Here is a 25,552-nt window from a genome sequence, read left to right on the forward strand (position 1 = left end):
ATTAGGACATTTTAAAATGTATATTTCTGAATTCCCATACCTAGGAAAGTGTCTGGAACATAGTAAGTGATTAATTAGTAAGTGTTGTTCATGAGTGAGATTTAAGACTAGAAAACTACATGGAGATGTTTCTCTGCCAGGAAGACACAGGCAGAGAAACTCAGCAAAAGTGTTTGACCCAGAGAGTAACATGAATAAGGTATGCTTTAAGGAAACCAATCTGGTAGTGGTATGTAGTTTGGATTTTTTCAGGAGAGAAACTATATTAGTGCTCTGGAAGTGAAGTGATCTGAGCTTATAAAAGAGTATGGCAATAGAATTGCAAATAAAGTATTTATTTTAAAAAAAGGTATTTTAAAAGGAAGACTATTCATATTTAGCAACAGATACAACATTAAAATTGAGGATATAAGAATGAAGTGTGAAAATAGAAGGTTCTGACTTTTCTTCCCCTTATTCTCCATTATTTTCCTTCTCTGCCCTGCTCTATGGCATGGAAGGCTGACCCATGGGAACTGCCTCACCTGGGCTTCCATGTCACCTGGCTTCCAGTTGGGTTCATTGAGTGGGAGGAGCAACAATAGAGTGGAGGGTGGAAGGAGATAAAGATGGGAGTCTTTCTTCCCCCATTCTCCCTACTTTGGATCTATGCTCTGGCAATGACTATATCCTTTTATAAGGATAGTGCTATTGGGTGGTCCTTTCTACACAGTTCAAGGTCTCATCAAGCTTCTGATCCCTGACCTTTTATTTCTAGAGCTATTAAAAGCTTCCTACTATTGACAGTCTCCAAATCCATCACTATCTTTAGTTTGTTTCTGCAGCTTGCCCATACCTCTAAAAGTAGTTTTTCATTAAAGATTCTTAAGTTGGGCTGGGTGCAGTGGCTTACGCCTGTAATCCCAGCAGTTTGGGAGGCCGAGGTGGGTGGATCACCTGAGGTCAGGAGTTTGAGACTAGCCTGATCAGCATGAAGAAACCCCATCTCTACTAAAAATATAAAAATAGCTGGGCCTGGTGGTGCATGCCTGTAATCCCAGCTACTCGGGAGGCTGAGACAGGAGAATCGCTTGAACCTGGGAGGCAGAGGTTGCAGTGAGCCGCGATTGCGCCATTGCGTTCTAGTCTGGGCAACAAGAGCTAAATTCCATCTCAAAAAAAAAAAAAAAAAAAAAAAAGATTCTTAAGTTGAACCATGTAAGGATTCAACTATTTACTTCTAGGAGTATGACTGATGGAGAGGGGAAGAAGTTAAGATTGACTGCATACTTTCAAACCTAAGAAATTGAAAAAAAAGTCACCTTTAAGAAAAATAGGAAAATTCAGAAAGAAAAATGTAAATTTTGAGAAACAATGAAAATTAACTTTGAAACAGCAGAAGTTGAACAAAATGGCAAAATATCTAAGTGAAATGTTTGTCATAAAAACTAGACATATTAGAATAAAAGTTGATTTCATCATCAATTAATTAAGTTCCCAAAGTGAGTCAGATTCAGGTTTGATCTTCATTGAAGTTTGAGTATAACTGAGATCTTTGAGTTAGGATTGATGAGTAGTGTGTAGCAAGAAGTGTAGATTGCGAAATTCGGAAGGCCAGGAACTGAAATCCTGTTTTCTAATTTAGGACTTGAAATGATAAAGTGGAGATAGGCAAGAGGCCAGAGAAGGAGAAGAGGGAACTCAACAAGTAGAGCATGGAAAGTGTCAAGAAGGATGAAATAAAAATTCAAATATTATAGACAATATCAGCTATATCCCATGAGAAAAATACTATTTATATTCTTACAAAATCAGAATATAGATTAATTTATAATATGAATTATGTGACATAGTGTCACAGGATCCTTGGAGTATCTCTTCTGGCCAGAAACCTTGCCCAAGTTTTGCTTGGGCCTGCTGGGCTTGTTCTGCCCACTTGGCCTGGCAGACTGCTCTTGGCTTATGGTACCAGCCTGGATCCCACACCTGGCAAAAGTGAGCGGAGTGGCAAGGGGTGTGTTAGCAAGTGAGCATGGGGTCTGGCCACTATGCACAGCCAGGTATGCAGGTTGTGGTAGGGTGGGCAGCTTCAGGTGCTGACATGGGTGTCAGCTCCCTGCAAGGCTGTGGCTGGACCACGATTACTGCAAGCAGCTTCTGTGGTTGGCACTGGGAAATGCAGTGTGCCTGGAAGCTTGGAGATGCCAGGAACCGCAGAGCCCAAAAGTGGGTGTCACAGCCCTGGCTCGGGGAGCTCCTAGGTCTGGGCTTCTTGAAAGGCCACAGCTTTTCTCTCCTTCTCTCTTCTCTCCTTCTTGTCACTTGCAATGTGGTGAGCAAGGGGTGTGTTTCAGCCCTGTTTGTGTTACAGCTCTTTCATTGCCACCATTTGGCAGGTCCGGAGTTCTTCCCTCACATCTAGGAAGAATGAGGTACATGGACAAGTGGAGGGTGAAGTGAGCAAGGCAAAGAGGTGCTTTATTGTGCGACAGAACAGCCGAGAGGAGACCGCAGTGGGTAGCTCCTTTTCACAGGCAGGGTGTCCTGACGTTTGTTCAGCTCTCAGCAGAGAGGAGACCCATAGGGGTAGCTCCTGTCTGCAGGCAGGTCATCCCGGAGTTTGTCTGAGTCGACCTGAGTCTGGGGTTTCTGTGGTCTTCAGAGGGGAGGAAGTGCATGCTGATTGGTCCATGGGTAGCCATGGGTGGGACCAGAAAAAGCAACGTAAGTTCTCACTTCAGTCTGCGGATCTGGCAGCCCTGCTCCCAGGCTTCAGGCCGTCTGACCTTTTCTGCCCAGTAGCCTGTCTGCCTCTGGGGCCACCAACCTGCCATCCCCAGCCCCCAGGCTGTTTGTGCCGAGGGGCACTACCTGCAGGCCCTTGCAGAACCACACTCAGCACCCCCTTGGCCTCCCTCTCGTGCTTGTCGGTGCCCAAGACAACAGGGGGCTGGCTTGTCCGCGCTGCCCCGAGTGCACACACACCTAGCCTGGTCTTGACAGCACCTGGGCTTGGCCACAACTTTGGACTGAAATCGGAGTGGGCACTGGGAGCAGGCAGAGGCCAGGTAGTGGGAGCAGGCACTTCCCAGCCTGTGCGGACGTGGGGGCTTCCCGGGCCACTGAGAGTGCAAAGATGCCTGGGTCTGAAGCCTTAGTGGGGTGGCTGGCTGCTGCTGCACTCGAGAGGGCAGGACTCCTGCCCCTCCAACTTGGAAGGGGGCGGGGCTTCCGCCTGTTCCCAGCTCCTGCCTGCTACTGGGAGTACACAGCCCTGGCTGCGCCTCCTACCCCACTGCAGCTGGCATCCTGGCAGCAGCCACTCCAAATGGGCCGCTGTTACCATCAATAGCTTAAGGCCATCATCTGTTTTGTCTGTGAAAACCTAGTTAAAAAACATGGACTTAGAAGGACGAGATTTAGATACATCTATTTGAATCAGACAAATGTAGCCTGACACATATATTTCTTAGCAGGGATGATCTTGCAAATGAGAGATATATCACAATTTGTAATTAAATTTCACCCACCCAATCAGGGTTTGAACAGGTATTGTCAATATTTGCCCTTGTGACTCTCTTTTCTAACTTCCATGGTAGGCTAAGCGCTACCATTCAACAAATACATATTGGAGAATTTCAGGCTCTATTCAAGAATAAGACTATAAGACCCCTACTCTCATGGTGTATATATTGTAGTTGAAGAGACACAATAACATACAAGAAGTCACAAAAAAATAAAAGGGACTTACAGATCATGATAAAAATGATTAAGAAAACACAACAATATGTGACCAAGAGTGATGATGCTCTCATAGGGAGTGTTAGATATGCCTGGAAAGGAATTTCAGGAGGTGACATTCAAATTGAGTTCTGAATAGTAAACCAAGTTGTAATATTAAGAAAGAATATTTCAGGCCAGTGAAAAATAGGTATAACTAACCTGAGGCAGGAATGAGTTTAGAATGTTGGATGAATAGAAAGAAGGCCAAAGACTTGAGCAGTGTGAATGAGAAGAGTGGTAGAAGATGATATAGATAAGATAAATCATATAGATTTGTATGTCAAGTAAAGCTGTTTGGATTTTACTCTAAGTGCAAGGAGAAACCATTGGGGAATGTAAATGGATAGTCACTCTGTGCTCTTTGGGGAATGAATTGTAGGGTTCCAAGTGTGGAACTAAAGAGATCATCTAGGAGACCACTGCAATAGTTTAGGCAAAATATGGCTTGTGGCTTGGGCTGGAATGGTAATAACTGAGATGGAAAGGAGCACATAGATTCAGGATGTATTTTGAATCTGAAGCCATAAGGACTTGGTGATGGATTAGACATGTAGGATAAGAAGAAAGGAGGATTCAAAGATGATATCAGAGGATTCTTGGCTTGAGCAAGTGGATGAATGTGATGGTAATTACTAGTATGAGAAAAATGGAGGAGAAGTAAGTTTCAGAGATGTGTTGGGGGTTCCTAAGACCACTCTTATGTTCCATGATTTGCCATAAGGACTTCCCAAAATCAGATGAGTTATTATCATCATTCATAGCGGTGATCTATTACAGTGAAAGGATACAGATTAAAATCAGCAAACAAAAAAGGAGCATGGGGTATGGCCTAGGAGAAACCAGGCATAGGCTTCTACTTTTCCTCTCCCAGTGGAATTACATGAACAGTATTTAGTTCTCCCATAAATGATGTGTGACAATATATATAAAGTATGGGCAACCAGGGAGGCTTATCTAAGCCTTGTGTCCAGGGTTGGACAGGTTCATTCACATAGTCATGGGGCACCCACATGGCTGACCTTGGTTATTCAGTGTCCAGCCTCCACCCTTGCCCCACCAAGTTTAGGCTGATATAGCATGTCCCAGGGCTCCAGGTATACAGAGACACTCTTATTAGGCAGAATATTCCAAGGACTCAGAGGTACCTCCCAGGAACCAGACCTGAAGATCTTTGAAATATGCAGGATTTAAGCAGTCCAGGTCAGCTGAGTTAACCCTTTAATACACAAGGGCAAAATCAAGAGTTGTGGTTTGGCAATTTTAAGTTTGAGATGCTTCTTTGAAATCCAAAAGGAATTGTCAGGGGTTAGTAATAAAGTTTTTAGTTTATAAAAGGTATTTAAAATCATGAGAGTAGGTAAGATTACCCCAGGAGAGTATCTAGGTTAAAAAGAGAAAAGGGCCCAGGATGAAGATACAAGGCTTTCCAATATTTGGAACCTAGAGGAGGAGAATATGAGAGCAAAGGAGAAAGAAGGAAAACTATGAGATTACATAGTCACAGAGCTAAGACAAAAGTGTTTTAAGATGGGTGAAGTCAACTGTATTGAATGTTAATGAGTTTTTTTTTTTTTTTTTTTTTTTGAGGCAGAGTCTCACTCTGTCGCCCAAGCTGGAGTGCAGTGGCATGATCTCGGCTCACTGCAAGCTCTGCCTCCTGGGTTCACACCATTCTCCTGCCTCAGCCTCCCAAGTAGCTGGGACTACAGGTGCCCACCACCATGCCCAGATGATTTTTTGTATTTTTAGTAAAAATGGGGTTTCACCGTGTTAGCCACGATGGTCTCAATCTTCTGACCTCATGATCTGCCCACCTTGGCCTGCCAAAGTGCTGGGATTACAGGAGTGAGCCACCGTGCCCCACCCAAGATGTTTAAAGGTGAAAGGTAGAAGTTCACATGTGCTTGTAGTTGAGATTAATCCAGTGAAGAGCTTAATCTAGACATTGATGATACAAAAGTAAAAATTGGTAATTATAGGTGGTGGTTCCTTGGAAAGACAAGAAAGCGTAGAATTTATCGCACAATTCTCATATTGTGCAGGAGGGAAGGCAGGAAGTAGAGTTCAGGACCCGTGGCTTTGGTGCCAGAGAAATCAAAGGAGTTGCCATTAACTTGTTTGTTATCTCCCAGGGAAGAAAATTCCATTTCAGATTTACATATTTTTATTTTTTCCTTAGGTCTGGTCAACATAATTTTCCTAATTTAAGGACAGTAGTGAGAGAAGAGAAGAATTATTGATAGAAAAAATGAGAGGAATTGATAGACTTGAACAAAGATCTTGATGATGTGTTGGGTGTAAAAGACAAAGCAAGTTGGAAGGATAGGAAAGTGTTGTTTTAAAGGTACTACGTTTATTTATTTAAATTTTTTTTTTTTTTTTTTGAGACGGAGTTTCGCTCTGTCTCCCAGGCTGGAGTACAGTGATGCGATCTCGGCTCACTGCAAGCTCTGCCTCCTGGGTTCACGCCATTCTCCTGCCTCAGCCTCCTGAGTAGCTGGGACTACAGGCGCCCGCCACCGCACCCGGCTAACTTTTTGTATTTTTAGTAAAGACGGCGTTTCACCGTGTTAGCCAAGATGGTCTCGATCACCTGACCTCATGATCCGCCCACCTGCACCTCCCAAAGTGCTAGGATTACAGGCATGAGCCACCGCGCCTGGCCTAAAGGTACTACGTTTATTATTTCAGTAGTGAAGTAGCTGCATTTGACAACCAGGTCCAGAATGGAAGTGAGTGCTCAAAATTGAGCTAAGAAGAGATCCCTAGGTATAAGGAGGTGATAAAATCTAAAGAGAAAAGATTTAAGATAAATCAGTTATGTGTTTCCTCAGGGTGATGACAGGATTTGAAGATGAAGGAAAGGCCAAAGGCTTTAATAAATAATAAGTGAGAATGACTGAGAAAGGTTTGGAGGTGAGGTATAACAAGAGAAGAGAAGCGTAATCTAGAAGTGGCGGTGGAGAAAAACGAGGATCCTGATGCCATCTTAGGGTCTTCATGTGCATGGAATATTGGAAAATGATTCAATTCATGGAAGCCATTTTCCCTGGGAAAAACTAAACTGTAGTAAATTATAAGCACTGAGGAAATTACAAAGTAAAGATTATGAAGATATGAGTTTATTAATCTTGGAATGGGAATTCCTAAAAGATTGAGTAGTGAGAGCAATAGTGGGAATTTGGATTAAGAAAGAGAAATTGCATAAAGAGGGAAGTAGGGAGAATACAGCAGTCTAAGAGCTTACTTGGCAGAAACCAAGGAAAACAGGCTAAGGATCTGTGGACATATCTGACTCTCAGGTAGCCAGGAAAAGAACTGATGTTATCTTGGTGAGCATGAAACTCAAACATTTAGAGTTTAATAGCATTCAGGAAGAGCCTCAAAAGAAATATCCCTGTATCTCATATTCTACTTGTAGTCACTGTTGAGATTACTGTATTCAGAATAATGTTACTAAACTGTCAATATGATTATAGTATCTTCTTTTCTTAAAAAGAAGTTCAAGCCACTAAATCTTGAATGAGTAAAGAAGGAGGAAGAAGAAAGAGTAGTTTTTGGATAAATATAAAGGAGTAATATAGAAATGCAGGTATGTTTATGAAGATGGACAGAGGGAAAAAGAAGAAAGATTGAATAGATATATAAACATATTTTGAAGAAGAAAGGAGCTATATGCTATTAATAGAAATATCAACAAGAAATAAAAAAAGTCAAACCAATGTTTTCTTTGTTTTTACCAGTTCTACCCTTTCCGGCTCTAAATGCAAGAGAGTTACAGTACAAAACCATAGTATTTTGTGTCAAACAGACAAATCTGAATTTGAATAATGGCTCTACCATATACTAGCCGTGACCTTAGACAAGTCACTTCACCTCTCTTAAGTATATGTTTTTCATTTACAAAGTGAGGTTGACCATCTGAACCTCTTAAGTTGCTTCGAATATTGTATGAGAAAACATGAGAAAGTATAAAACATGATACTTGACACATGGTAAATGCCCAGCAAATGTACATTCTGTCTTTCTTTTTGATTGCTTTTTTTTTGGTTACTTTCTTTTTATTACTTTTCTGATAATGATTTCTAGTTTTCTTGAGAGTTTCTGCTTCTGCCTATCAAAATTCAGTATCATCTTAGACTTTGTTCTTGAACTCCTTCCCTTTGATGATTCATTTTCCCATTTTGAAATCTGTGATGTGTGCATTGGTGGTTCAGTTTTTTCATGGGCACTAGAAACCTTCTCACAGTCTTCAGGATATTTTACTTGAATGTTAACCTAGGTAAATTTAAACATATTTTAGATAATTAAGTTACTTATTTGTTATCACATGCAGCAAAACATTTATCCAAGTTTCATAACTAAGGGAATTGGCCTTCATACCCAATCTGACTTCAGGCAGTGGGCTGTTGGCAGAATAACAAGAGATTTGTTTTTTAAATGAATCATACTCTGTCTCACCTCTAAGTCTTAAAGTGCTTTGGAATGAATTTATTCTCCCTTTGTCTAGTAGTAAGAGTTCAAGCAAATCACTTTAGGCCTCTGGGTCTCAATTACAAAATGTGATGGTTATTCTAGCTCAATATATATATGATTCCGTGAAGCCTAGGGAAATTTCACACTTTTCTAGAGGCCACAACTGGTTTGTAGTAGATTGAGGAAGAGAACCCATATCTTCTAGATCAGAGAGCATTGTATTTTCCCATATGCTCCTGTGGAAACCACAGGAAAATAATGTCACACTGTTACCAGTGGTGAATACGTACAGGTCTGCAGCAATTTGGTTCTTGCCTCCTAGGAGGAAAGAATTTGACTGAAGGGCATAGGCAGAGGAAGAGATTGAGGCAAGTTTTAGAGCAGGAGTGAAAGTTTATTAAAAAGTTTTATAGCAGGAGGAAGTGACGGAGCCGAGCTAGTGCGTCAAAGGTACCTCTATGGTTTTCCTCACATTCTTGAGTTGGGAAATGGCCACTGTTAAGTTGCAATGGAGATAAATCCCAGGAGCCACAATTTGGCGTGTCAGGAATTTGAATTTAGAGTTTAAATTCTCAGAGCATTCTCTCCAGGAAGTATTTTTAGAGTATCTCAAAGGCTTCACTTGACTTCTTGATCCTGCATAAACCCAAGGAAAAAAGAAATGGTTTGCTCCAATTCTAGATCACATTCTTCAAGGTCAAAGTCTGGATCACAGTCTAGTTCTTGATATAGATCAATATCTCATTCTAGAAAGAAGCAATACAGTTCTAGGTCTCGTTCCAGAACATATTCAAGGTCTCGTAGTAGAGATCGTATGTATTCTAGAGATTATCATCGTGATTACAGAAATAATAGAGGAATGAGACAATCTTATGGGTACAGAGGAAGGGGAAAAGGGTTTTATCAAGGAGGAGGAGGTAGATATTATTGAGGTGGTTATAGACCTGTCTGGAATAGAAGGCACTCTAGGAGTCCTAGATGAGGTCGTTCACGTTCCAGGAGTCCAGAAAGAAGATCTGTTTCTTCTCAAAGATCCAGAAGCAGATCTCGCTGGTCATATAGATCTTCTAGGTCTCCAAGATCATCCTCTTCTCCTTCTTCATCCCCATATAGCAAATCTCCTGTTTCTAAAAGACAAGACGAGGGTCTCAGGAAAAACAAACCAAAAAAGCTGAAGGGGAACCCCAAGAAGAGAATTTGTTGAAAAGTAAATCACAGGAGGAACCGAAAGATACATTTGAACATGACCCATCTGAGTCTATCAATGAATTTAATAAGTCGTCAGCCACATCTGATGATATTTGGCCTGGCCTTTCAACTTATGATAATAGTCCCAGATCACCCCATAGTCCTTCACCTATTGCTACACCACCTAGTCAGAGTTCATCTTGCTCTGATCCTCCCATGCTCAGTACGGTTCACTCTGCAAAAAATACTCCTTCTCAGCATTCACATTCCATTCAGCATAGTCCTGAAAGGTCTGGTTCTGGTTCTGTTGGAAATGGATGTAGTCAATATCATCCTTCTCAGAATAGTCCAATTAATCACATCCCTTCACGAAGAAGTCCTGCAAAGACAATTGCACCACAGAATGTTCCAAAAGATGAGTCTAGGGGCCATTCCTCATTTTATCCTGATGGTGGAGATCAGGAAACTCAAAAGACTGGGAAGTTCTTTAAAAGGTTCACAGATGAAGAGTCTAGAGTATTCCTGCTTGCTAGGGCTAATAACAGTGATAAAGAGGCTTCAGAAGAGACAGGATCAGAGAAAGGGAGGGCAGAGGGAGAATGGGGAGATCAGGAAGCTCTAGATTACTTCACTGATAAAGAGTCTGGAAAACAGAAGTTTAATGATTCAGAAGGGGATGACATAGAGGAGAAGAGGATTACAGACAGTTCAGGAAGTCAGTCCTCGCAGATCAGGGTAAAAGTTTTGCTACTGCATCTCACTGGAATACTGAGGTGGAAGGACTCAAGTATAAGTCCAAAGTTTCACTGAAAGGCAATAGAGAAAGTGATGGATTTAGAGAAGAAAAAAATTGTAAACTTAAACAGACTGGATATGTAGTGGAAACGCCTAGCACTACAAAAGATAAGCACAAAGAAGAAGACAAAAATTCTGAAAGAATAACAGTAAAGAAAGAAACTCAGTCACCTGAGCAGGTAAAGTCTGAAAAGCTCAAAGACCACTTTGATTACAGTCCCCCTCTACACAAGAATATGGATGCATAAAAAAAAAAAAATCTGGATGCATGAGAAAAGTCTACTTTCAGAGAGGAAAACCCACTTAGGATCAAAATGATAGTTTAGTGATTCTCATCATCCTGAATTCAGACTCAAAATGGCACGCGTTCCTCTTGATGATTCTAACAGACCTGCTTCCTTGACTAAAGACAGCTCGCTAGTACACTTGTCCATTCTGTCAAGAAGGAGCAAGAATTCTGATCCATCTTTGACCAGCAACAGCACTTCAGAGTCATTTATTCAACACATTGTGTCCTTGGTTCATCATGTTGAAGAGCAATACTTCAAGTCAGCTGCAATGACCCTAAACGAGCGGTTCACTTCGCATCAGAAAGCCACTGAAGAACATAATACTCGGCAAAAGAGCCCTGAAATACACAGAAGAATGGACATCTCACCAAGTACCCTGAGGAAGCATACCCGTTTAGCAGGGGAAGAGAGAGTTTTTAAAGAAGAAAATCAAAAGGGAGATAAAAATTAAGGTGTGACTCTGCTGACTTTTGGCATGACATTGATGGCCGTAGAAAAGAAAGAAGTAAAGAACAGGGAGATTCCAAGGGCTCCAGGGAATCCAGTGGATCAAGAAAGCAGGAAAAAACTCCAAAAGATTATAAGGAATACAAATCTTACAAAGATGAGAGTAAGCATAAAAGTAGAGAGCAAGATCATTCTCGATCTTCATCCTCTTCAGCATCACCTTCTTCTCCCAGTTCTAGAGAAGAAAAGGAGAGTAAGAAGGAAAGAGAAGAAAAATTTAAAATTCACCATGAAATGGAAGAATACTCAGGTTTTGCAGGAATTAGCTGACCATGAAGAACCTTTTTTCGAATTAGAGGCAGAGGAAGAGCCAGAGGAGTTTTTGCTGGCACAAATACTGGTCCAAACAACTCAAATACTACCATTCAAAAGAGACTGAAGGAAGAGGAATAGGATCCAGAATATACCCCAAAGAGCAAAAAGTACTTCTTGCATGACGACAGGGATGATGGTGTGGATTATTGGGCCAAAAGAAGAAAAGGTCGTGGTACTTTTCAATGTGGCAGAGGGCGCTTTAACTTCAAAAAATCAGTTAGCAGTCCTAAATGGACTCATGACAGATACCAAAGGGATGGGATTGTTGGAGATAAAGAAGAGACCGTGGAATATAATGAAGAAAAGAAGGACAGGTGCAAGGAAGAAAAGGAATAACAGATATGAAGTAAGATTACAACAGAGCAGAACTTGCACCCACCATTTTTTTTTTTACCTGATTTTTGTTTTCGAATAAGAATGTAAGCATTTTACTTAAATTTTACTGTTTGCAAGTAGTCTATAGAAATTTTGTTTTAAGTCTTCAAATATCTTGAGAAATAGTAGACTGTATGTTGAAAATTGTACTGAAATAAAGCAGAAAATTGTTACGTACCATATTTGTAACTATCAACTTAAAAAAAAACTTGTAACATTTTTGTTACATGCATTGTAATTCTGCTTTGTCTATAAAATATGGTCAAGCACAGCTCTGTGAAAGTTCTGATTCTCTGCCTTCCCTGTTTGTCAATGTTTTATTCTGAAGTAAACATTAGCTCTACATGTAAATCCCAGAACAGAAATTGTTTACAGAGACTACACTAATTATTTTAACTGTATACATCTGTTTAATTTGAAGACACTACATTGTAGGGCGACTAATTTTTGAAGTATACCACAGACAAAAAGTTGTTACTTTGGTAAACTAAGCTCGTTTAACACTTGAGCAAATGATTAAGGAGGAATAAAAAAGCTTTGTCAGTAGCTAAAAAGTACAAGCTATTAAAAATTAGATCGAAAAGTTTTAAGAAAATGTTATTTTTACTGAAAGCAAGCAGTGGCCTATAAAGAAGATTCTTAGGAGCTTTTTCTATTTGCGTTCAAAACTGAGTGTTCTCTTTCTATTCCTATTTGATAGTTTGAGTCATGGTCTTAGATATTAGCTATTTGTGAGAGGAAACTGGTTTGTAATAATACTGCAAATGGAAACCCCATTTCTACTGAACATCCTAGTTTTAAACAGAAGAAAAACTGTAATCCTGTGGTTGGTATAGGGGAGGTTTATCCTGCAGAATAAGTTGATAAATTAGTATCTGATTTAATATCTTACTTATTTATTTGAGCTGAACATTAGTTTGTAGTGTAACTATTAGTAAAAATAGAGAAACACAACATACTGTTCATTAATAGTATTTTAAGAAAATTGTTTTTCAAATGTCACCAATAAAAGTTTTGGCAGGAAGCTTGTTGCCGCATTGATCTAACTTGTTTTTTTTTTTTTTTCTCTCTCCCCTATTTCGGTTGCAGTTTGTAAAATGACTTGTTCTTTTTCCTCTTAAGGGTTCTATTCTTCAGATAGATAATTTTTCAAATGTGAACTATCTTTTGCGTCTATATTGATAGCTCTTAAAGGAGTGAAAATCTAAAATAGTAAATTTCAATGTTAAGTCTGTCTGCTTTATGGGCATATATAAAAGTAGACACATTTATTTGTTAATTTAGTTGTGTGTGTTAAAAGGAGCTAATGCTTATTCTGTTAATGTAAACTTTTGAAGATCTTAAGTGTATTGCTCTTTCATCTTAAACACTTTCGAGGATTTGCAACGCATCTAGCACCTAGATTATAGCCAAGGACATTGGTTAAGAGCTGTTGGAAACAAAATAAAAGCAAACTCAACATATGTGATGTTTATGGCCCTCAGATCCTTAGTATTATGTGATTTTTCCCCCTTAACATGTCTTTCTGAAATTGTCTATTAAAGCAGAGGAAATACCTGCCAAAGAAAGTATGTATTGCATTAATCAGGACATAACTAATGTTCTCCTGTTCAAAAGAATACTTATTTACATGTGAAAGCAACATGGATGTGATTCCCAACACAGAATTTTCATGACCCTTTTATTGTATACAAATAAATACATAACAGTTACTTGGTTAGACATCAAAAAAATTTTTTTAGAGCAGGAATGAAAGGAAGTAAAGTACACTTGGAAAAGGGCCAAGCAGGCAACTTTAGAAATCCAAGTTCCTAGTTCAACCATTGTGGAAGACAGTGTGGCGATTCCTCAAGGATAAAGAACTAGAAATACCATTTGACCCAGCCATCCCATTACTGGGTATATACCCAAAGGATTATAAATCATGCTGCTATAAAGACACATGCACACGTATGTTTATTGCAGCACTATTCACAATAGCAAAGACTTGGAATCAACCCAAATGTCCATCAGTGACAGACTGGATTAAGAAAATGTGGCACATATACACCATGGAATACTATGCAGCCATAAAAAAGGATGAGTTCATGTCCCTTGTAGGGACATGTATACATCTGGAAACCATCATTCTCAGCAAACTATCGCAAGAACAGAAAACCAGACACCACATATTCTCACTCATAGGTGGGAACTGAACAGTGAGGTCACTTCGACACAGGAAGGGGAACATCACACACCGGGTCCTATTGTGGGGATGGGGGAGGAGGGAGGAATAGCATTAGGAGATATACCTAATGTAAATGACGAGTTAATGGGGGCAGCACACCAACATGGCACATGTATACATATGTAACAAACCTGCATGCTGTGCACATGTACCCTAGAACTTAAAGTATAATAATAATAAAAAAAAAAGTAAAGAGATCCAAGTTCCCTGTTTGACACTTGACTTGGGGTTTTATACACTGGCATGGTTCTTGGATTTGTGTCTCTCCTCCCTTGACTTTTCCTTTGTGCAGGCTGTCCATATGCACAGTGGCCTGGCAGCACTGGGGTGAGGCCACATGCAGAGTGTGTTTACTGAAGTTGTGCTTTTGCTCATTTGAGGTGTTTTTCCCTTACCAGTCATGTGTTCCTAGAAGGTTATAGGCCAGTTAAACTCTGCAATTTTGCCTCTTAGTGCTCATTCTTGAGCCTGCTCACCAAACTCCTGAGCTCTTAACTAGAAGCTGCTGATCATAAGCTTCAGTTTTCTATTTTATTTTTTGGAAGATTGCCTTTCCATGACACTGGCTGCAACCAATTATTATTTTAGAGAGACAGTTTAACAACCTCTTGACCATCCCCTGATTGTTGCCTGACATTCCTGGTTGTTGGGGTCCCTCTCCTGCCCTGTTCATGTCTGTCTGACTACCTGCTCTAACAACATGCTACCGTCTTTGCTATTACTTTCCCATACATAGCATCAGCTCAACTAAACCATTCTTGACACTCTTCTGGCCACCACCCCGAATACCTCAGGACAGAGACTAAACATGGTCTTTAGGCTGCTGATCTTGGGTGATAGGCTTCAGGGATCTAAGTTAAAAAGAAAGGTGGTAGAGAAAAATATTTCGCAAGAAAAGAGAGGTAAACAAATGAGTTCAGATGTCTTTTTTTTGGAAAAGGAGGAGGAGTTGTCCAACATAAAATCCACAGCTCCAAGGAACTTACCACTAATAAATTAAGATGCTGAGACATAGACCTTTCAATAGTACCAGCAAGGTTGACCTTTGCTGTGATATCTCCTGTTTACTGTGTATACAAATTATATAAGTCACAGCAAAGTACAAATTTGTCACATGGGGACATTCCATGTGGTTTCATTGCCCTTGCTGGTGTGAAGAGGAAGCCATGCTTTGAATGATCTCACAAAACTCTGTTTGTGTTATTTTAACATGACAAGTAGGTAAGAGGCCTTGGGAAATCCCAAGAAACGTAGGATGAAGGAAGGAAATTAGACTGTCAATGCCTGAATAATTGATATTATAGTTAACTCTTCCAGGGCAGTGGGTAGTGAAGATAATCAGGAAAACAGAAACGTAAAAAGCAGAAACCAACTATTAATTGATAGGTTTCTGTTTTGAAAACAGCTCTTATTTGTTTCTATCTCTTTCTGGGAAGTTGTAGTTTTTCAAGGGTAAACTCTAAGTTCTCTCTTGTGCAAGATTTTAGTTTCACAAATAAGTGGTTGAAATCTTGGGTTCTTTTTGCATTGGGCACTGACTGTCCTCTGTAACAGGAGCTGTGTGCCGGTTGATGTCCCAGTATAGAGATATATGCAATTTGTTCTGTTCTCTTCCCCGTTGGTCGGGGGCAAGATGCTCTCCTGCATGCCTCCATCCTCATACAAGGTGTCCAAATGCCCCTCCTCCTGTTTAGGGGCTAGGAAGTTCCCAAGACTATTGAACCCTAGGTTTTCCTTAGGTTGATGACATAGGTTATGCCAGTTCTTCAATCCATTTGGTAATTGCTTTTCCTTCCACTCTGCTTATTGGTACTTGTGGTTGTATATTGGTATTCCTTCTCCTGCCCTCCTCAAAGACCACTGGTTTTATTCTTCCATATCTCTTTGCTCTAGGAGATACTCTACTTTTGTGCTACCCTCCCCCAACTCCTCTAGTCTACGAGATGGGAAAGTTGGCCCTGCAAGCCTAGAAATCAGAATCTTCCTTTTGGATTTGACTTTCCATCTGCTTTGTTATAGTCAAAAGGAGGAAAACCAGCTCTTGGATAGCACTGAATGTTAAGAGGGAGCAGAATGCACAGGAAGCAACCATGCTAACATTCTGAGCTAGCATGCTACAACACCTATCTAATCATTATGTTTACCTTTTCTTAAATAGGACCAAGTGGATGAGACCAGAATGCATTTGTTTGATTAGTTTTGTCTTCTACTGAGGTTTCCTTTGCTTGCAAATGACATATAGCAAATTTGAATTAACCTTAATTAGTAAGGAACTTGATTGGAGAGATACTATGATATCTTGGTGAAATAAAAGGAAGAGAACAATACAGTCCTAAAAAGGGCAGAAGTACAAATGAGTCTTGAGAACTGCTAGTCCCAGGCTCTACAATGCCCTCATGGCTCTTTTCCTCTGTCCATTCACTCTTTTCCTTACTTCTATAGATTGGCTTGCTCTGCATGACAGAAAACATGACCACTCACTAATTCCTAAATGTAATTTTGTAACTGAAAGAAATATATTATGTTCCCCTTCCCTCATAGAAAAATAAGAAGGAAGAGACAATCTGAGCAGGATATCTCCTAGCCAAAAATTTATTTTAGACCTTAAAATAATAAATTTCAGAGCTTCTACTGGAACTTTGTATAGTGAAATGAACAGCCCTTAAGTGACATGTGTTTGACAATGAGTTTGTTTTCCATTTCCAGGAGATACAATAGGATAAAATTGGAAGTATAATTTGGGGATAAAGGAAAGGAATTAACACTGATCTACATAATGACAATATTAAGTATGTCATTGTGAGATTGCTAGCCTTGCAAAGCCTGTGGCTGGTAAGAATATTTCTTCTCTTATGAGTTGAAATTAAGCTGTTTTATTACAAACCAATATTTATACTTTCCATATATACATGTGAGTGTCTGTGTTTCCACCACTACCTGCTGGAAATTAGAATGATAATTAGACAAGTTCTGTGACAACCACTGGTACAAAGACTTTTAGAACCCTTGGGTTGTTATTTTAGGCGGAATCACTCAGACATGTAAAAATATTCCACAGAAAGAAGTCAAATGCATAACACAGCAAAGGTTTCCTGTTGGTAGGGACATAGTATCCCAAAAGGTGTGTGTAGCATCACAAAGAGAGACAGACCTGAAAATTAGCCAGGCATGATGGCACACACCTGTAATCCTAGCTACTCAGGAGGCTGAGGCAGGAGAATCACCTGAGCCTGGGAGGTGGATTGCAGTGAGCTGAGATCATGGCATTGCACTACAGCCTGGGTGACAGAGTGAGACTCCATCTCAAAACAAACAAACCAAAAACAAAACAAAACAAAGAGAGAGAGAGAGTGAGAGAGAGAGAGAGAGAGAGATACAGACCTGGGAAGGGGACATAAGGTTAGGAAAACAGATGTTCATGAGAGGCTACCCTGTACAGTTTAAACTTCTTGATTGCTTTTATTTTAGATGGTGTACACAGCACATGACAGTCAACAAATATCACAGACTTAGCTTCAAAATATCTTACTAGCTTCTATACTTGCTAGCTAAATATCTATACTTAGCTTCAAAAATATCTATCTAGAGAAGAAATGAGAAAATGTGTCATGTGAGACCAGGATGGGTATAGAACACAGAGCAGATACCTACATATTCCTTAGTCCTACAGGGGTTCATAGGTCAGCAGACCCAGATTTCAGCTATATGGAGTGACCTACAAGAGTATTTGCTGCAAGTGTGAGAAACCATTCCTCAACTTCCTTTGCCATTGTCTATAACCCTCTTGCGTATTATCAGAGGCACCTTCCTAGTTACAATGTTCAATGACACAAGACATATTTAAGCACATTTAGTTTATCAGAATATGTGTTTGATCCAAAATAAATCATCTGTAACATAATTAGATGATTCATATTTTTGAATGATCACCGTTGTAGGTTTTATGGTCTGGACATCTCCATATGGAGTTACAGAACACTGTGGTAGAGGTTACATTATTTAATTTTCTCCTTTTTTATGTTTTAATGTTCTTTAGTTATTTCAATCTCTCTGTAAAGGCCAATATAGCTTTTCAACCTTATGTAGCAATGCTGTGTGGGATTAAAGAGTAGGCAGTACAGAAAATGTATCTGGAACAGATTAACCATTTTGCTGGTTCCAGTGCAGAGACAGAGTACACTATTAAGGTGACTACATCAAGGCATATGGGAGGTGACCAGCAGGGAAGCGAAGTTTTCTTAGGAAGGAGCTGGGAATATCAGGATGGACTACTGTGAGAACTATGATGTAATGGCTATGTGGAACATGCAAGGAGAGACATGAGAAAAACATGCTTGTACACACAGACTTGAGATAGATAACAGTAAATTCGGAAGAAAATTGACACATGGAGTATATGTTATTATCAAACTCTGGGTCCCAGTTACAAAATCCCAGGGTAGAAATTTATTGATTTATTTTAAATAAAATGCTAAGCCCGGGCGCGGTGGCTCAAGCCTGTAATCCCAGCACTTTGGGAGGCCGAGACGGGCGGAAAACGAGGTCAGGAGATCGAGACCATCCTGGCTAACATGGTGAAACCCCGTCTCTACTAAAAAATACAAAAAAACTAGCCGGGCGAGGTGGCGGGCGCCTGTAGTCCCAGCTACTCGGGAGGCTGAGGCAGGAGAATGGCGTAAACCCGGGAGGCAGAGCTTGCAGTGAGCGGAGATCGGCCACTGCACTCCAGCCTGGGTGACAGAGGGAGACTCTGTCTCTAAATAAATAAATAAATAAATAAACAAACAAACAATAAAATAAATAAATAAATAATAATAAAATAAAATAAAATGCTAAAACCCAGACTATCACTCAGTATTGAGGTAATGGTTCTCCTTCTGCAGGCGTATGATTGGGGAAAAGGGAAAGCAGTTTCCAAAATGGGAGAGGGATTAAACAGCCAATCTCACAGTAATGCACCCTGGGCCACATCTTCTACTACTAAGCATTAAGACTGGAAACATGTTACTGTTTTTGGCAAAGCTGACTCTTCCTCATATTCTTCCTGTTTGACATAAAAATGCATTATACAGGTCATAAAGAGGTTTATTTATTAAATGGTATAGTCTTTGTATTTCATGCATTTTAGTGTTTAAATATGCAATCAGACTTGGAACACTTACCTCCTTAACATGACAAACTATTAAAACACCTCTGGAAACACCAGGAAAATCAGAAAGACCACAGAAATAGAAAGATGACTTTTTTAATTCCAGGAAAATCAAAGTTTTCAGAAGCTATCTCATATGACCTGAAAGAAAAGAAGAAAACTGCAAAAATGAAGAAACTGAAATGAAAAATCACCAACTAGAAACAGGTTTACTAAAAATTAAACAGCAATAACAAATAATTACTTAAAATTTTTATTCTGAAATTGGTTCATGGTTACGATTTCTATTTTTCTTCTGCAAAACCAAGAATACTAGTTCTTTAAGGCTACTTCAGTATTGAGAAGAATGTTTTACAAAGAGGAGTGGCTGAAGCTTAGGACAGTTCTAGCTAGACTGTGAATCTGAGGTCTTTCCAAGAAAGACAAGTGGCCTCTAAACAAGAACATATTCCTTTGGTAAGTTTTTTATCTTTATTATGCTTGAGCAAGGCAAAATATTTGTCTGCCAGGGATCCTTCTCTGAGGCTAGTGACCTGTTTCTCTGTTTGGAAGAACTTTTGTAATTGGACTCTTATTTTTATTGTCCAGTTTTGTCTATCTCTTCTGCTACCGCTCTAGTTCAAACCTCTATCATCTCTTTCCTGGACAACTATCTACTAATTGTTTTCCCCAATCCCTCCAGCCATCCTTCCATTTCATTCTCTCTACTGTTGGAAGACAAAACTTTAAAAAATGCTAAATAAATAAATCCATAAATAGATTCTGTTTAAAACCTTTTGGAAGCTGCTTCTTGCTCTTAGACACAGTCCTACATCTTCCCTAGGATCCACAAAACCCCCACATACCTAATCTTTGTTTATCCTACCTCACTCTCTAACCTTGCTTTGCATGGTCAAGCCAAATGCCCATCAGAAGGGAGTTGCATTTGTTGTTCCTGTGTCCGACATGCTTTTCTCCATACTTCTTCTTCGCCTACTTAGCACTTTTTTGTTGCTATACTGAATGTGAACGTCCCCTCGGAATTTATATGTTGCAATCCTAACCTCCAGTATGATGGCAGTAGGTGGTGGGGCCTTTGATGGGTGTTTAGGTCACAAGGGTAGAGTTCTCATGAATGGAATTAGTGCCCTTGTAAAAGAGGCCTCACCTATTCTAGATGAGAGAGAGCTTCCTCACCTATTCTATCATGTGAAGACACAATGAGAAGACAGTTGTCCATGAGCAAGGAAGAGAGCCCTCACAAGACACAGTGTTGGAATTAGATCCTGTGGGAGCTTGTTGTTCCATTTAGTCTTTGTGGAAATTTCAAATGGGGAGAAGCAGGCAGAGCAGGAGTGCCATCACTTCTATGGAAGCCTGCCAGCAGGTGACCAAGAGCAGTGCCAAAGTGGTGTGGCCTTACTTTGGAGCATTTTTCTCTTCCAGGCTCCTTGGCCTTTTAAGTACAATGAACTTTATGTGAGCACCCCGTGAAGATCAGGCTAAACCAGCTCATGGAAGACTGATGCATATTTCAGAATCCTTTTTAAAAAAAATTATACTTCGTAATGCATATTCCTCTCCAGAGTCTGGAATATTTACGTTTACTTACAAAGCATTTTTCCTAAGAAGCTCAAAATTCCAAACTTATCATCAGTTTCTTAACGGCAAGTGTAGTGTAACATGATTTTTTCAAGGAATTTGTGCAGCACCTCTTGGAGCTGCAAGGGGAAAGCAAGCCCACGCAGCAACACACAGACCTGAGGAGGTCTACGTTCCTCCTCTGACCCATTATAAGCAGGTTGCTTTACCTTATAACTCACACATGGCTCAGGTTTTCAAGTCACTTCTGACTTTGCTCAAACTGAAATAACTAGGAACATAAGCAAAAGTCCAAATTCTTTAGATGTTCCACAGGACCAAGGACACTGCAGCTAATAATGGCATAGGATGAAGATGGGTAGACTTAACAACGGGGAATTGGCAGTGTTCACTTACCTTAATTTGTTTGGGAGAACAGATAAGTGCCCTTCAGTTTCAGTAGAGAATAAAAAGGCAACATTTCAGAGGCATTTCATTTCATTAAGATTTCATTATCATGAAACACTGTTAAGGTCAGCCTCTTGAGGCAATGTGAATACGATAACTTTCCTGTGTTTGTACTTCGTGTATTAAATATTCCTGAATCAGATGCACCCATTACCTAAGTGTCAAAACCATGTGTTTCTGTTTGACAATGTGTCATTTGTCAGAAGTTTGACCTTTTATGTCTTACAGTTTAAAAATATTTTTTCTCTTATATGATAATTTTATTTTAAAATAATAATAGATGACAAATCTCCCTAAAGGAAGGCATTTTTTTCAGAAATTGTATGGATAACTATTCTGAAGTTTAGAGGTTTTCAGTGGAGTCCTGTACACTAATTATGGACAGTTTAGATGGTAATTTTAAGTAGTTGTAAGTGGGGTGGGTGATCAGGGGAGTAGAAAAGCAAGGGGAAAATCAGGTAGGAGATTTCTTCTTTTAATAGTTTGAAAACAGTTGTTCTTGGGCAGGAGTTGGAGATTTAAAAGTGAAATGTTGAGAATGGGGCCAAGATGGCCGATTAGAAAGCAGCTGCAGTCGGAGGCACTCACAGAGAGGAATGAACGGGGCAAGTGAATACAGCACCTTCAACTGAAATATCCAAGTACTCACATTGGAACTGCTCAGGGAAACAAGTCAACCCATGGAAAACGAAGCAAAGCAGGGTGGGACAGTGACCCACCCAGGAGTGATATGCAGCCAAGGAAACCCCCATCCCCAGCCAAGGGAAGTGGTGACCAATGATGCGACCCTGGGAAACCACACTTCTCCCATGGATCTTTGTAATCCATGAATCAGGAGATCCCCTCATAAGCCCATGCCACCAGGGCCTTGGGTCCAACACACACAGCTGTGTGGAGTCGTGGCAGAACAGCTGGTCAGGCATGCACAGAGACCCAGGAGCTTTACATATTCTGGCCCTGGGATCTCCAACAAACATGTCTGCAACTGAGGCAAGGTATGAAATCTGCACATACCCCTTGGAAGGGGGCCGAATCAGGGAATCAAGCAGCATCATTCTGCAGTCCACTTCCACTGGCATCTCTCAAGATAAGACTCACTGGCTTGGAATTCCAGCCAGCCACCATCAAGAGAGTGGAGTCTGCCTGAGACAGGATGAAGCCCCTGGGAGAAGGGGCGGGCCACATCTCTGCTGTTTGGTCAACTCGGTCTTTCCAGCCTGTGGACTTTGGAAAGTCCAAACTGTCTGGACAAGGAAGGGTCCCCTCAGCACAGCACAGCTGCTTTGCAAGATCATGGTGAGACTGCTTCTTTAAGTGGGAACCCAATCCATTTCTTCTCACTGGGTGAGACCTCCCAGCTGGGGACCTCCAGTCACCCCTACACATTTTCAACAGAGCTCTGATCTCTCTCTGGGATGAAGCCTCTGCAGGGAGGGGCAGGCTGCCATCTCTGTGGTTTGGTTAACTCAGCTGGAGGCATCATGCTACCTGACCTCAGACTATACTACAGGGCTACAGTAACCAAAACAGCATGGTACTGGTACAAGAACAGACACATAGACCAACAGAACAGAATAGAGAACTCAGAAATAAGACCACACATGTGCAACCATTTGATCTTCAACAAATCTGACAAAAACAAGCAATGGGAAAAGGATTCCCTATTTAATAAATAGTGCTGAAAGAAGTGACTATCTATATGCAGAAAATTGAAGCTGGACCACTTCCTTACCCCTTATACAAAAATCAACTCAAGATATGCTAAAGATTTAAATGTAAAATGCAAACCTATAAAAATCCTAGAAGAAAACCTAGGCAATACCACTCAAAGAGTAGACATGGCAAAGATTTTATGACAAAAATGCCAAAAGTAATTGCGACAAAAACAAAAATTGAAAAATGGGATTCAATTAAACAAAAGAGCTTCCACACAGCAAAAGAAACTATCGTCAGAGTAAACAGACAACCTACAGAATGGAAGAAAATTTCTGTAATCTATCCATCTTACAAAGGTCTAATATTCAGCTTTTATAAGGAACTTAAATTTATCACATGGGAAAACCAACCCCATTAAAAAGTGGGCAAAGGACATGAACAGACACTTCTCAAAAGAAGACATACATGTGGCCAACAATTACATGAAAGAAAGCTCAACATCACTGATCATTAGAAAAATGTAAATGAAAACCCCAATGAGATACCATCTTATAGCAGTCAGAATGGCTGTTATTAAAAAGACAAAAAACAATAGATGCTGGCCAGGTTGTGGAGAAAAGGGAATGCTTTTATACTGCTGGTGGTAGTGTAAATTAGTTCAACCATTGTGGAAGACAGTGTGGAGATTGCTCTGAGACCTAGAGGCAGAAATACTATTCTACCCAGCAATCCTATTACTGGATAGATCATCAAAGGAATATAAATTGTTCTATTATAAAGATACATGCATGCGTATGTTCATTGCAACACTATTCACAATAACAAAGACATGGAATCAACCTAAATACTCATCACTGATAGACTGAACAAAGTAAATATGGATATACACCATGGAATACAATGCAGCCATAAAAAAGAAATGAGATCATGGCCTTTGCAGGGACATGGATGGAGCTGGAGGTCATTATCCTCAGAAAACTAACACAGGAACAGAAAACCAAACACCAAATGTTCTCGCTGATAAGTGGGAGCTAAATCATGAGAACACATGGACACGTGGAGGGGAACAACACACACTGGGGCCTGTCAGAGAGTATGTGGGCGACAGCAGGAAGAGCATTGGAAGAATAGCTAATAAATTCTGGACTTAATACTAGGTGATGGGATGATCTGTGCAGCAAACCACCATGGCACAAGTTTACCTATGTAACAAACCTGCATATCCTGCACATGTACCCCTGAACTTAAAAGTTAGAAATTAAAAAAAACTAGATTGAATGCAGAAACAGATATGAGAATTCGGCCACTATCTATTAAGCTAGACTCTAAAGACAGTTATGAAATATAAAACAATGCTGCTCTTCTCAGATATTTTTTGTTTGGAAAAATATAGTTATTTTTCCTAAAATATGCTATTTATGTTAATCGAATATGTTTGTTATTATTGTAAAACAAATTAATATTTTAAAATTTTCCAAGTTTTAATTTTTAACATTCTATATATTGTTAATAAAAAACAAAAATGGAGACCACAGTGTAGCTATACCCCAAAACCAAACACCTGTAACCATATAGCCAAAACTTACATCATCCTGATTTCCTGGAAACACTAGCTCTAAGCATAAACAAAACACAAAATCATAAACACAAGCTTTATGTCCTTTTCAGCATGGATCAGTGAAATTAAATCATCAGCTATGAACAATCAGCTTGAAGAGTTCTGGTTGCCTTAACAAAATAATAAAAACAGCCAGCCACAGAAAAGGTCAAATACTTCCTCCTTTATGTTTTATAAACTATGTCGTAATTGCTGTGAGTGGAGCTTCTTACCACCTTGGGTTGAATTCTCCTGGTTCATGAATTGTTATTTTGTATGCGCAATAAACTTTTAAAGTTTTTCTTTAAAAAAGTGAAATATTTATCTAATATGTAAATTGACCCGAAGATCCATTTGGGCAGAGTGTACTATCTATCTCTCTAATCTTGAGGCCTATTCATAGCTTCCTTAAGTAAATGTTCAACTGGCTACTCAACCTCAGTACAATGACCCCCCATAGAGGCCCATGTTGTAGAGAGGGGATGAGGCTATAAAAGGTAATACTGTGAGTATTTTTGCAGTCAGATGTATAAGACCCAGAGCCTTCTGTAGATCCCACCTCTTTATCCTCTTATCTGTCTCAGGTCATACACAGGGGAAAAAGTGAATATTCAGGATGTGGGAGATATGGAGACAACTACTAAATAAAACCAATTGGTAATATTAATTAATTGGCTCATTCCTAAAGAACAGTTATCAAATAGTATTATATTGCTGTGCTAGGTGCCATTGTGGTTGTGGCTATGAGTATAATATATGGTCTCTAATCCAAAGAGTTAGTCCAATTTTGTCTAGAGACAAATATACATGAACATTTAAATATTACACAAGCAATAATGCAAAAGATATCAGAAACCAGTTATTTTGGTGATTTTTTTCATTAGGCGGTGGAGGGTTTGATGGGTTTATGGATGCTTAGACCACTTTGGGGGGCCCTATTCAGAAGGCAGTAACTTTTTTTTAACATAGCAGTATTCAAAAGTAATAACTGGCTAAAAATAACTCCTAGGAAAAAATAGCACAGAAAGCAGGACAAACTGGGGTTACTCTGTGCTCTTGCTAAGGCTGAGTGAAAGGGGCTCAAAGTTACGTCACTGCCAAGGTATTGGCCACAGTCACCCAGGAAGACCCACCAGCACGGGGGTATCTTCTTTTTTGATAATGCATACCCACAGCAAAGAGCAGTA

At 39.9% G+C, this 25,552-nt stretch overlaps 1 pseudogene; it reads left to right on the forward strand.

Annotated features, from left to right (window-relative positions):
* Window positions 1–8,899: 8,899 nt before the first annotated feature.
* On the forward strand, window positions 8,900–11,579 carry LOC105471115 (bcl-2-associated transcription factor 1 pseudogene; annotated as a pseudogene).
* Window positions 11,580–25,552: the final 13,973 nt, after the last annotated feature.

Source organism: Macaca nemestrina, chromosome 6, assembly GCF_043159975.1.
Source record: "Macaca nemestrina isolate mMacNem1 chromosome 6, mMacNem.hap1, whole genome shotgun sequence".
Taxonomy (NCBI): domain Eukaryota; kingdom Metazoa; phylum Chordata; class Mammalia; order Primates; family Cercopithecidae; genus Macaca; species Macaca nemestrina.